Source organism: Hesperophylax consimilis, chromosome 30 (assembly GCF_061612785.1).
Source record: "Hesperophylax consimilis isolate HC1 chromosome 30, BYU_Hcon_1.0, whole genome shotgun sequence".
Taxonomy (NCBI): Eukaryota; Metazoa; Arthropoda; class Insecta; order Trichoptera; family Limnephilidae; genus Hesperophylax; species Hesperophylax consimilis.
The window spans coordinates 17,037,337-17,051,855 of NC_142865.1; the positions used below are offsets into that span (position 1 = coordinate 17,037,337).

At 32.5% G+C, this 14,519-nt stretch overlaps 1 protein-coding gene across 1 annotated transcript in view; it reads right to left on the reverse strand.

The window, feature by feature from the left end:
- The window catches only part of LOC149409699 (deubiquitinase DESI2), a 31,796-nt gene extending 25,730 nt beyond the window's left edge, over nt 1-6,066 (reverse strand). Inside the window, exon 1 of the mRNA XM_089649514.1 lies at nt 5,891-6,066. The gene's annotated coding sequence lies outside the window, so the exon portion shown is untranslated. The remainder of the gene's footprint in view (nt 1-5,890) is intronic.
- Between the last annotated feature and the right edge of the window lie 8,453 nt (nt 6,067-14,519).

Sequence of the window (14,519 nt, forward strand, 5' to 3'; positions counted from 1 at the left end):
GCGAAAACGCAACAGTCAGATTGCCAGGTCATATTCTGAAAATTTGTTTTTTTTGAATTTTTTTATGTGAAACCGCACAAGAGTCCCAACTGCTCCCAACAGTCTGGAGCCAGTGATACTTTGGCATCCCCAATTGGGGTATGTTGTGAGACTGAAGATAGTGGGGGGAGAAGGATAGTTTATTTTTATTTAATTTTTTTTCATATATCCGGCATAACGTTGCCATCAACAAAAGTAAGAATAGTGAAAGTACAAAAGCTCAAAAAAAAAGTATTAAGTAACAAGCATAAAATGTAAAAGTTCAACAACTCAAAGAAAGGTATAAAGTAACAAGTATAAAATCTAAAAGTACAACAACTCGAATAAAAGTATAAAATGTAATAGTACAAGCACTAGAAGAAAAGTATAAAATGTAATAGTACAAGAACTAGAAGAAAAGTATAAAGTAACAAGTATAAAATGTAAATGTACAACGACTCAAAGAAAAGTATAAAATAACAAGTATAAAATGTAAAAATAATACAATATCTATAAGTATAAAACGATATGGGACGATAAAGGTGGGGAAGAACCTGGCTATTCAGATTTGGTCACCAAACACGGCTAAAGCCATTTCAAGCAAAGTTTAGATTCTGAATGGTGGTCTTACACCAGGACATTCGCCATCTTACTCGTAGGTTCCAATGTGATGCACGTTGCATGTATTGAATCTCTAGAACCAAGTAGTAGCTGCCGCTACAGTATTATCAGCACCTTGACTCCTTAGCAAGCCGGCACCCCGGAGCGAACTGCTCCAATTGCGCGTACACAGGACCGGCACTGCTTTACCATTAGACAAAACAGTGCTCGCTTAGTTCCTTCAAACTTGGGCAAACTGGTGAAAATAGTTTTAAATTTCAAAACAGCTGACGCACATCACGTTAACATAATAACGACTTTTTAAATTAAATATGAATATTAAAAAAATCAAGCTAAAACCCCCAAAAGCTACGAGGGTTCAATTCCTAGAAGCAAATGAATCTTTTCCTGATTTTGCTCTTTCACATCTTTTCTTTGAGAGTCGTTAATGTTGTCTAATGATTAAATATTACAATTTGAGGTTTAAAATATTCCAAAAAAAAAAATGAAACTTTATAAACAAAACTATAATACGTATAAACGGAAAAATAAATTACCTATTTGTAGTTAAATACTCGATACGATAATAAAGTTTAGTCTCTCAGAAAGTACCAAAGTTTTTAGATCATTTCAAATTTGCGCAGTTTCCATCAAAGGGCAAGCCGGGGGCATCTGCCCAGCCTGCCCAGATATCTGTAAAGCCACTGGACAAATAATACCACACAAATGTGTGTGTGAAAAATGGTACTAAATAATTAAAATTTCAAGCATGTTATCAGTAATTTGGTCTGCTAGTGAATAGTTTGCATACATAGAAAAATAATCAAATTCCCTTATCAGTGGTAGGAAGTCCTTTGAACCTAATTGTTGTCATAATAGATTTTTTTAATGTATGCATTATTTCAACTTTTGAATAATGTGACGAATTTTGCGGTTGGGAGTATTGACTGTTTATGCAGATGCCGTGCCGGGGATGACATAGTCTCACTGCTCCGAGCAGTAAAATAAAAATTATCAGTTCGATTTTCACTGAAATGTAACTAACTGACAGACCAATGTGCCGTTTCTCCGCAGGGGAAGGAAGAGAGAATGGACCACTAAACAACTGGGTCTTGGTACACACTCCTCGCCTCATTCACATTCACACATCGTCTCATACATACCATATAGAAGACAGTCGGTCGAGACCTACCTGTTGGAATACACAGATTTTATATTAAATTCTTTGGGTAGTAAAAATCAAATAGACTCAATCTACATGGATTTTTCTAAAGCCTTTGATAAAATTAATATCAATCTACTTATGAAGAAGCTATTGAAAATCAGGATTAATGGGGATCGTATGTCACAAACAGAAGTCAAGCAGTTAGGGCTAAGGGTTTCTCTTCACGTTTCTGTAACATACCATCAGGAATTCCACAAGGATCACATCTTGGACCTTTATTGTTTATTTTGTATATCAATGATACAGGGACATGTTTTAAAAACTCAAAATTCCAAATTTTTGCAGATGACACTAAAATTTACAAAAAAAATCACTAATATCAATGACTGCTTAGAATTGCGAGAGGATATTAATAGGATTGGAATTTATTATGCGAACAACCAACTGTTCCTTAACCTGGAGAAATGTAACACAATATCTTTCACCAAAAGCATTAACCCTCTAATATTCCCGTACAAAATCAATGACGTAGAACTAGAAAGATGTAGTGTAAGGAACTTAGGTATAATGATGGACTCGGGAATGTCTTTCCGATCGCATATAAATTTATCTCTGACAGGGCCTACAAAATTCTACGATTCGTCATAAGACTGACGAAACCATTCAGATCACCTCATGTAAGAAAAAGAAACTATATGTCTCTTTCATTCGCTTAATATTAGAATTTGGATCAGTAAAATAGAATCAACAATATAAAGTTAATATTGAAAGGTTAGAAGGGATTAGTTATGAAACACTTAAGACTTTAAATCCTTCGCACCACCCCAACATTTAAAAGACTCATTAGCATTTCACAAACTATCAACATTAAAAGACAGAATAGATATATCCAACCAAAATTTTTTAATCAAAATTATCCACAACGCTCTTGAAAACGACTACCTTCAGGAAAGTGTTCATTTCCACTGTCCAGTTCGAAGAAACACACGGTCAAACAATCTATTCCACATCCCACACTCAAAAACTAACTACACAAAATATTCATTTTTCAGAAGGACATGCACAAAATACAATAATTTTCAGACGCCGATATTTTCCATTTGTCCTTAGTTCAGTTTACTAAATGCATATTGGAGAAAATTAAATCAAATTGTTAATTACGTACCCTCTCCCCCTGCTGTGTGTAAAATATCTCAGTTATTTTCATTAATGTGTTTATATTTTTTCTGTTTATTTATGGTTTTTTTCAGCATGTAACATGAATTTTATGTGGAAACGTCACTGGTTAATGCAAGCATATAAAATGTAATTATTTATATAAAACGGTCAAACTGTTTGTTTCCCCAATAAACTAAAATAAAAAATACCCTTCTGTTCTGACTAAGGTCAAGATCTGAATAAAATTGAAAACAAAAGTAAAAACATGGCTGAGAGAAAAAAGTGATATTCAACTTACAAACATTATGAAGACAAGTTGATACTAAATACAAAAGTTTAAAAACTACTGGACGCCTCAGGACATGAAACCCTTGTGAGGAGAACTATGAAAAAATTTGAATGTATACTTATACAGGGTTTTCCAATAAGAGGTGTTATTTTGAATAGATCGATATTTCGGTAGATGTTACTTTTGAAGATGTAATTTTTTGACATTTGACAAGTAGAAACTACGCCATTAATAAAAATGGAACAAACACGCTTCAACAACGCATTGAAATTATTAAAATTCACTTGAGTGAATCAAATGCAAATCATCTTGAGTGATGAGGCCCATTTCCACCTCGGTGGCTTTCTTCAACAAGCAAAATTGTCGCATCTGGGGCTCGGAAAACCCAAGAGTTATTGTTGAAAAGCCTCTCTATCCTCAACGTGTGACTGTTTGGTGCGGTTTATGGTCGGGCGGATTCATTGGACCTTACTTTTTCGAAAATGAGCCTGGAGCAACAGTTACGGTGAATGGATTGCGCTATCGAGAGATGATTAATGATTTTTTATGGCCGGAATTGGATGGTATTGATTTGGACAACGTTTACTTTCAACGAGACGGCGCTACGTGCCACACAAGCAACGAAACCATTGATCATTTACGGGAAAAGTTTCTTTGAATATCAAAATAACACCTCTTATTGGAAAACCCTGTATTATACTTCATACCTATTTCATGTACAAACTTTGCCAATGAAACTAATAAAAATATAAATAAAAAAATTAAAAAGTATTTGGTTCACTTGATCGTGCCATGTCTTCCTCGGGCGTCCCCGAATTCTTCTACCATTCACATTCGTGTCATTCTCATTACGCTTCTTTCTTTGTTCATCAGCTCTACATGCACAATCCATCTACTCATTACGCTTGCATCAGTCTTGCATTTTTCATTTCTCACACGATCATATGTGATTTTACCATACATAAATAAATATTTATTTAATATGTATACCGAGTCCCAACTGCTCCCAACTCTCCGGAACCGGTAGGACTTTGGGCATTCCCAATTGGGATGCATTGTGATGTTGAAGGTTGGGAAGTACCTGACTATTTAGATCAGTAATTAAAGCAACGTTTAGATTCTGAATAGTGTTCTTTAACCGGAGCGATACTGAGAGTGATTACCACTCTGACCATAGTCATTAGGTTTGTATGGCTACAACTACTGATGCTGTTTCTACAACGCTATGTTTCTAAATAGATACAAGCAGAGGATAAACAAATTCATTTCACAAACATAAACATAACTGAAACACATTGCCTACGGTAATTTGGGGCTGTGAGAAAGTTGTTTTGAAAATCAAAAATAGATACCCAATGATTGTGAATACGTGCATAGGTGATATTATAAATATTAGTAGATAGGTAATATAATTTTATTATAGTAGTTTTAGAATAGATATATCTTTATCTATAAATAGTATAAAATAAAGTAACTATCAATGTCTGTTTGTGCGCTTAGTTATTCTAAACTTCGGAACGGAATTTGATAGGGTTTTTAGGGTTTTGAAGGTTTATATTTGTATATAATCATAACAAATAACAAATCAAATCCAAAATTTCCTCAAAATTATTTTCTCTTATTTAACAAAAAAAAAGCAAACAGAATCATAACATTTGTGAGTAGGTACTTAAATGCCTACCTACTCAATTAACATTACTCACGTAACATTATTTTCATATTCCAAATAAGGAATTATAATATAATTCCTTATTTGGAATATGAATTATGATTTATCCAAAGAAACATAACTACTATCTCATCGACAATTCTTTTTTCAAACTCTATTCGGGAAGGTAGGTACCATAATATTGAAAAATGAAATAAAAAAACTCCAAATAAACAATGATTTCACATTTGGAAAAAGAATCTTTACCGAACAAGTAAAACATTCAAACAAATTTACAGACAGACGAAATTCAAAACAGTTGAATTAAAACAGAACTTCACCACGCTCGGTGAAAAATATATGTCTTACACTTTCACTTCACTTTCAATAAATACAACTACATAATTTTACAAATATTTAAATACACAAGGCAGAAAATGCATTAGTATTTTTAGACATAGGTTGCTAAAAATATTTTAAAAAAGAAATCTTTCTCAGGAAAACTTACATTTTTCATTTTGGATTTTCGATGCGTAGAGGAAAATAATTGATATTTATATAAAATTGTCGATTTCAACTGTTTTTAGCATAAAATACATACCAGAAATACTATTCAGGTATCAAATAGAGTAATTATTTAATTTTTCACATCAAGAATTTAGAAAAATATGTTTACTGTCACTACCACAGCATAATTTGTGCAAATATTCAAATTAGCATATAAATCTTCGTGACGATTTTTTGTTTAGCAGCTCTTTTGTTTACAACAATAACAAAACATAACATAAAAGAATGACCATGTGACCAGTTAAAACTGGGAGATAAGCTGTCTGATTTACGAACGTCTCTAGGTTATAAAACAACAATGAACCGATGCAAGCAAACCGAGCTCGAAATGAATCAGCCAGTCCGTATTCGTACACTAAAAATAGTAAGATTAATATGCAATACGTCGACTAATCAAGGGTCATTAAAAGTTCAGATGATGTGTTTGACCAGGGCCAATATTTACCTCAAATAAATAGGAAGCGGGGGCAGCCTAATGCGAAATATGGCGTGTTGGATATCTTCATAGTCCGTAGCAGGGTCTTCGGAGCGATTGTGAACGATATCACAATCTATTGCACAGAAATAACTCGAGGATTTTATTTACAGACGGAAGCGAAACACAACCCAAAATGCCAAATGACAGCTGCACCATAGACTAAACCAGCAATGGGTGATTCACTAAAGTGTAACCATAGGAAAAAAATATTTTGGTAGTACCTACGAAGCCAATAAAAAAGTTGATAGTTGTTGAAAATATTTTCTCTACGAACCTTGGTTATTTTTCGGCAAGCGTATTTAATGCGGTAATTGGACAACACAAGAGAGCGGCAACTCAGCACATTTTTGAAAAGTGGTAAAGTCATAAATAGTGATGAAAAAAACTAGGTTATGTCAGTTTAGGTTATCGACAGTTTTTCACTTTAATATCACTTTTCATGTGTAATAATGTGTGTTGAATTACCACCGTCCTGAATTACCATGGAACCGTTCAATACTAATTTTATATATATATATATATATTTTGTAATATTTATTGGCTTCTTTTATATAAATAAGTAATTTTTCAGAGTAATAAACAGTAAATAAACTTACTATAAAATATAACTATTTACGTCGGGGCAGATGGTTAAGATGTATCAGTTCCATTTTGGTCAATTAAAGTTTAAAAACGTAATGCGTTGTCAGTTTAGGTCATATTTTTTTCTTTGTTTGACGTATTACGTTTAGCGATTCCGAAATGTTACTTTTAAATAGCTTACGTGGGCTTCTTGCTTTGTTTTTAAATTATCGAGAGTTAAAAGTATGGAATGTAATATTTGCCCTTTCTCCAATTTACAAAAAATAATGTTTACTTTACTGAAAACAGCTACTGACGACCAATTCTGATTTTCTTCCAATGGCAACATTTGTTCAACCGGACATCTATTGTTTTGCCGCTCTCGTTTCGGTATTTCCCGTTGACGGTTTTTCTGAAAATATTCCCGATTCGTAGTAATTTATTCATACAAGTACGCAAAACGATTTCGATATTTGCTTACGCATTTTGGGGAAACCGCCGATGATAGTATTAATAACCTGTTTGTGGGTAGAACGCTAAAATTGAAATAATACGCTCAGTTCACTCGAGGGCATTTTCTTTTAGGTTACGATATTTGTGCGCTTACTTCTGTCGAGTTCTTATCACATGACGGTCTGCCTGTAGCATTCGTTGTTAAATTTGTGCTCTAAATCAGTGATTTATACATTTATTGTGGATTATTAATGACTGTGTAAAGTGTATAATTGAACGTGTCTCTTCTACAGGTTTGTTAAAGTTTGTTTATATTTGTAAATAATGTTGTTTTTTTGTTTACATTTGCGATTGAAGGTTGCTGTCATTTGACAGTCCGAGTTTGACGTATTTCGTTTTGGTTAATTTATTTTGTTTGTGCAATAATGATGAATCGTTTTATAAATTATTATTTTATTCACTACCATACTTCTAGATTTTGTTATTTACTTAACAAAATGCATTTTATGATTGATTATTGTTTCAATGCTTTTCAAAATGAGGCTTATTTTTAATTATGTATTAATTAACTACCAGCTGAATGAACGCTGGATTTGCCAAGATGAATAGAAATTTTGTGTCTACATTATCTAAAAATATCATACATTTCAAATTATGGTAGAAAATAGAATAATATTATTAATTAATCGGTGGGTAGGTACTTTATCTAATAGCTTGTTTGGATTTAAAAGATAATTTAAAAAAAAAATATTAACGAATACATGAGTTCCAATTTTAAATTATACTAATGCCAAATTATATACTTTTTTTTTTCATTTTGCGAACATGTGTTTAGGTAGGTACTAGTTTCCATAAAAAGGCGATAAATTTATATTTCGATATTTTCGAGCCGTATTTATTTATAAATGGTATCTTATTAGAATCTCATACTTTTTTTCCCTTATCATGATTAAAACGCCATGTATTTATAGTAATATATTATGATGATTCACGAATGTTCCTTTTTGAAACATGATTCACAAGGTTAATTTGAAAACAAGATTCATACATCATTAAACCATTACATTTAGTACCTAATCATATTTAAATTATTTACCTCAAGTGACTACTAAATTGATGTGTTCGTTAAATAACTACATATTCGTTTTGTAGGGACCAAAAGATCTGATTCACTAAATTGAATCACTAAATAGTATAAAACAAACTCTATCTGCGTCTGTCTGTTTGTGCTCTTAATTCTTCTAAACTATGCAACGGAGTTCGGTACGGTTTTCACTATCATTTAGAGAATTTCTTCTGGAAGGTTTATATATAATGTATGAGTATTATATTTATTTAAAGTAGATAAACGCTGAGAAACGCCGGGTACACGTCAGTTCGTTAGTAATACAATGTTCGTAAAAGGCAGTTCCAACGTGGTTAGCCATAATTTAATTGAAATTAGTTTTTATTGTTTTAAGGAAGGGTTTTATTCTAAAACCGGTCAATAGTTTACGAGTGTATCAATTTTTAAACAGTTTTGATTATAGTGATCACTTATTGTTATATAAATAAGGATATGTATAGAATTCAGGTGTATATTATTTTTTCAACGCTATCGAAAGCATTTTTATTGTAGTTTTGTCTGAGTGCTAAGCTTCTTGCCACTCAGTAAGTACGCTCCTTGTAAGGTCGAGGTTTCGAAGCGCGGCGTGAGCAAATAAAATTAGTGAAAAAATATTGTATATACAGGGTTTTCCAATAAGAGGTGTTATTTTGATATTCAATCGTAAAAGATCAATGGTTTCGTTGCTTGTGTGCCACGTAGCGCCGTCTTGTTGAAAGTAAACGTTGTCCAGATCAATACCATCCAATTCCGGCCATAAAAAATCATTAATCATCTCTCGATAGCGCAGTCCATTCACCGTAACTGTTGCTCCAGCCTCATTTTCGAAAAAGTAAGGTCCAATGACTCCGCCGGACCATAAACCCCACCAAACAGTCACACGTTAAGGATAGAGAGGCTTTTCAACAATAACTCTTGGGTTTTCCGAGCCCCAGATGCGACAATTTTGCTTGTTGACGAAGCCATCGAGGTGGAAATGGGCCTCATCACTCAAGATGCTTTGCATTTGATTCACTCAAGTGAATTTTAATAATTTCAATGCGTTGTTGAAGCGTGTATCGTTCCATTTTTATTAATGGCGTAGTTTCTACTAGTCAAATGTTAAAAAATGACAGCTTCAAAAGTAACATCTACCGAAATAGCGGGCTATTCAAAATAACACCTCTTATTGGAAAACTCTTTATATGCCATGGTGACCGGATAACTCATCAAAATGACAATTCAACATACCTATAAAAAGTGTTATAAAGTTATGAAAAGCGATGAAACAAAGACTGGGTTAAAAAGGTTACATATGAAACTATTGACCCATATTTATTTCATCACTTTTCATAACTTTATAGCACTTTTATGAGACCGTGTCAGACTGGGAGATATATCTCCCAAAAAGTCTCTACGGGTGTTTGTTGTTTGTGAAAAATCTCCCAAACCTTAATTAAATTGCTATATAATTTGCTCAGATAAATTTTGAAAATATTTTATTTATTTATTTTTATCTCTCTGTAGGTACTTGACCTTTATCGGACCGTTGACCTCTGTATTGAACGTCCGCTTCATAGCCCTCTCGACACAAGAACACTTCTTTGTGTTCGTTTTTATCTTTTTTGGAAATTCTTCGTCTGGCGTTCTGGTTGTCTGTTTCGACTTTCATTTGAACCTTGTAAAACTGGCTTACCGAAATAAATGTACCAGATGTGTACAGGGGGATATGTGACTAATGTAATAATTATAAATTATTAACTTTTGGGTAATGGAATTTTGCTCCTTTCATATCTTTACAATTTTTGTATTATTATATATTACACACTTTACAAATATAAGGCAAAAAAGTCCCGATAAACTGCTTATTAGCAGTTTGTCTAACGGGTTCTTTACATTATAAGTCTTATTATATTGAATTTACAGTTACATTTTTACAATTATATGTATAAAATAAAAAATTAAAAAATTTACAGAAATATATCAAAAGAAAAATATGAAAATGATAAATAACAATTTTAAAAGTCTTTGGAATAATATATCATTGTAAGCTAATACAAATTAATTGTTTCAGTAAGCCAAATCTTCAGTAAGTTCACCAATTGTTTGTTTTGGGCACAGTTTTTAATTTCAGCAGAAAACAACTGGGAATCATATAGTTTAACGTTCTTTGTCCATATTTATCTGTATGCTTAGGTACAATAAGTCCTTCATTAAAGTTAAAACGAGTGTTATGATTGTGTTCTAGCCTGTTTATATATAAGGGATTATTTATGTGCTGAAATATAATTTTGTACCACAGAATTACTCTCACTGAAAGAATTTTGAGACTCTGATAGAAGTATGGAATATTATGCCTTTCTTTTTATAAATTTAAATAAATAACATTCAAATATTATAAGCCCATTGGTATCTAGTATCTTTTAACGACTTGATCATAAAACATAGACTTTTATCTACTTTCTATAAATATAATAAACATGCATCATATATGTAAACCTTCCGGAAGAAATTCTCTAAATGATAGTAAAAACCCAATGAAAATCCGTTGAATAGTTTAGAAGAACTAAGCGCACAAACAGACGGACGCGGATAGCGATTTTATTTTATACTATTTAGAGATTCAAACCGAACACTATTAAATTAATCTATTACAAAAAAAAAACAGATATATAATCACATATTTGACGCCTGTATCAGTTTTTCGCGATTTGCCAACAAAACTTTCAGGTGGAAAAAGTTTACAAAAGTCAGTTTTACAAAAACACCTCTCGTATAAAGAATTGTAGAAGTCAGGTCATGTCAAGAGTTAGAATAACAGAAGAGTAGATGTAATATGAGACGATGTATCAAAGTGAAGTTAGCAATGAGTGTGTCCACCTTCTCTGCCTACCCCTGTAGCAAGACGTTATGTTAGTTAGTTACTTAATTTGAATTGTTTAACCTTGGCAGTTATCGGTGTTCAAATGTGAGTGAAGCCGACTGTAACCCGCATCAATATTTCCGTTATATCCCTAATGTTTTGCAGCCGACAGTTTTGAAAACAACGAAATGTTAGCTTCCTTCCAGTAAATTATTCTGTTCCCAGAAAACCGATCCAATGGCTATTTTCGATCCGCACTCAATAAAGGCCCCTCCCTAAATACGTCAATTTCCGTGCTGTAAAGGATGCAGCGGAAGTATGAACATTTCTACATGAAACGGACCATTCTGATTCAAGATGGCGGAACTCTTGATTTTTATTTGAAATACGTGATCAAAGTGATAGATAGGTACTCTCAGTATCGCCTAGGTGAACCTGTAACCTTCAATTCCCAAATATCTTCAGCCTCACGACACATACCCCGATCGGGGATGGCTAGATTATCTTGCAAAGCAGACTTATTCCAAATTAAATCTATCTATATATATAAAATGTTTGTTTGTTTGTTTGCCCTCTATACACTCAAAACTACTGGCCCGATATCACTGAAAATTTCATAGTTTGTTTTTATTTGTGTCTGGAGTGCTTAGAGAGTGGTTTGAACGGTAATAAAAGTCGGGGACCCTCTGATTGCAAGACTTACCGCATTATCATTACGCGGGAATTAAACCCGTGCCTTCTGATGTATTCTGATGTGATTTATTTTTACTCTGGGGATATTTTCAATTTGTATTGATATTAATTTCAGGCGACTAATTGTTGCTTATAATTATTTATTATCCTTTGCTACGCATAAAACCTTGTCTTATAAACATTAGTTTATCATTAAAAAATAAGAAAATTGTAATGTTTAAAAATCTATAAAATAAAAGAAAAAAATATGTTTTAACAGACCAAAAAAGATAGGACGTCATATTGGTTTTACTTCATATTTTTATAAATAGTGATTTTACATTTTTTTTTATTTAGAAATGCACAATGTCACCTTTCCAACCTTTCTTTGAACGCTTGGTAAATATTTTGCAGCCTCTCCTATTTTTATCCACTAATGTTTCGTATTACAAAAACAATCTAATTAATGTAACACCTCCTCTATAATAAATTCTTCAACTTCCAAACACGCTGCTGGAAGTTCTTGGAGAAATTCCAATTCATTAACTGATGAGATTGCACAGGAAATTTTACTGATGAAAAGTTGTAAAATCTGTTTAATATGTCGTAGAAACACATTTTCAATTTCCGTAGAAGTTACTTGGCAGTTCGTGACTTTCTATAAGTACAAATGGCCTGTAAGTTAAAATCTCTATTTCATTTAGTCTGCGTTTTAATAGGCCACAATTTCACCTGAACTCTGAAAGGTGATATAAATTAATCAAAAGTGAAGTAACTCGAGGTTAAATAGATTATTATGTAACCTATTTAACCTAGTTCTTGTTTCATCACTTTTCATAACTTTATAACACTTTTTATAGTTGTGTTAAATTGCCATTTTGATGAGTTATCCGGTAACCATTGTAAATTGTATATCTTAAAAAGAGCTGATAACCTCAAACTTTTCCCCAAAACATTTATAAGTCCCCGAGCAACGCTGGGTTCACATCAGCTAGTTTGATAATAATTAATGAAGTAATACATCGTTAACCTTTAAGCATCTGCGGACACCGGGCGGGCAACATGTGTTTGATGTTTATACAAAGCGACAGTTTTATTCCGAGATTGATGAAATTTAACACACTTGACCTTCAAAACAAGATCAAGGACAAGGGACACACATCTGATTTCAAAAAACTCTCCGTAAATCCCGGCCAACACTTACTTATAAAAACTTGCTGCCAATCTGACACTGAACAACAAAAGGTATTTCTTATCTTATTCTGTTAAAAGTATGCGTCGAACGCTAATAGGAAAACAATCTGAAATAATTTGAGGTTATAAACAACTTGAGTTGTGAGTACTTCTTTTCCAATTACTCCAACCAACATATAAAGTCTTTGAATCCTATTTAGAGAAAAGTCGAAAGCCAGTCAAATAGTATACAACAATCACGCTATCCTCGTCTGTCTGTCTGTGCCCTTAGTTCTTCTAAATTACGCAACGAATTTTGATAGTGTTTTCACATCATTTAGAGAATTTCATCTGGAAGGTTTACATGTTTAATACATGCATATTATATTTAAAGAAAGTAGAGAAATGTCAATTTTTATTCTAGAAATCAACCTCAAAACTTCACTCAAAATCATTCACAACCCCAAGCAACTCCGGGTACACGTCAGCTAGCATTTAATAAATCAAAACCAAAATTTCCGCTGAAATCAAAAGATTACTCAATAATAAATATAAACTATAAATATTTTTCTTAATTTTTGAAAATTACAAATAAATAATTTTACTATTTGTCCAAGGCAATATCACCATCTCAATTAACTAATTTTTTTTTTAAATTTCTCTTGGGATGATAGATATCATAATATTGATTATTCTAATTATTACACGGGATAAAATTGTATTATCCAACACGGCCACCATCTTGAACCGGAACCGGTACGTAACGAACACATGAAATTTAATCGACCAACTGGTCTAGTTAAAACACGTCTTACGCTCAGTCAACTATAATGACCGGTGACCGGATAAATCATCAAAATGCTAATTCATCACATCTTTAAAAAGTTATATAAAGTCATGGAAAGTGATGAAACAAAAACTTTATTAACTGGGTTAAGTAGTTTACAATTATTTTACAAGCAATAATTATTCGCCTGAAACACTCATCCACATTGAAAAATCTCCTGATAAAAGATACATGTCACTGTGTTGATTTATCATGGAACCATAATGACCATTTTCTGCGGCTACCCTGTTGTTTTCAAGATTACATTTGCAGGTTTTTCTATAATGAATAAATTGATTTTTCATTAAAATGTATATAATATCCGCCAGTGGATTCCAGTTTATTCTGATAGTTTCCTGCTTAATATAGATAATTTTAAAATGTATATACCTAATATCCGCCAGTGGATTCCAGTTTATTCTGATAGTTGCTGCTTAATATAGATAATTTTAAAATGTATATACCTAATATCCGCCAGTGGATACCAGTTTATTCTGATAGCTTCCTGCTTAATATAGATAATTTTAATTCATCCTCTTAACTCTCTTCGTAGTGTGACTCATTTACCCCTTGTGTGAATTTCCACTGTAACTGGGAAACTTGTATTCTTACCCACATTCAATTAAAAAAAATGTTAAAAATACATAATATCCCTTTTAAGCCATTTTTAAATAACACAAAATTATATAAAACAGATGTTTAAAAACAAGTTAATTATATAAACTAATACGTACATGGTTACTGGTTACACTGAGAAATTTTACTAATATGCAGGAATACCCGGCTTCGCTCAGGGAACGTTCTAGACTATTCCCGAACATTCCAGAATGTTCTGGAATGTTTTGGAATGTTGTGGAATGCTCTCGAATACTCTCGAATGTTCTGAACTGTTCTAGAAACGAAATGGAAACCTTCGTGAATCTTTTCAAATTATTAGTAATAGTTTAAAAACAGAAGTGCAAGC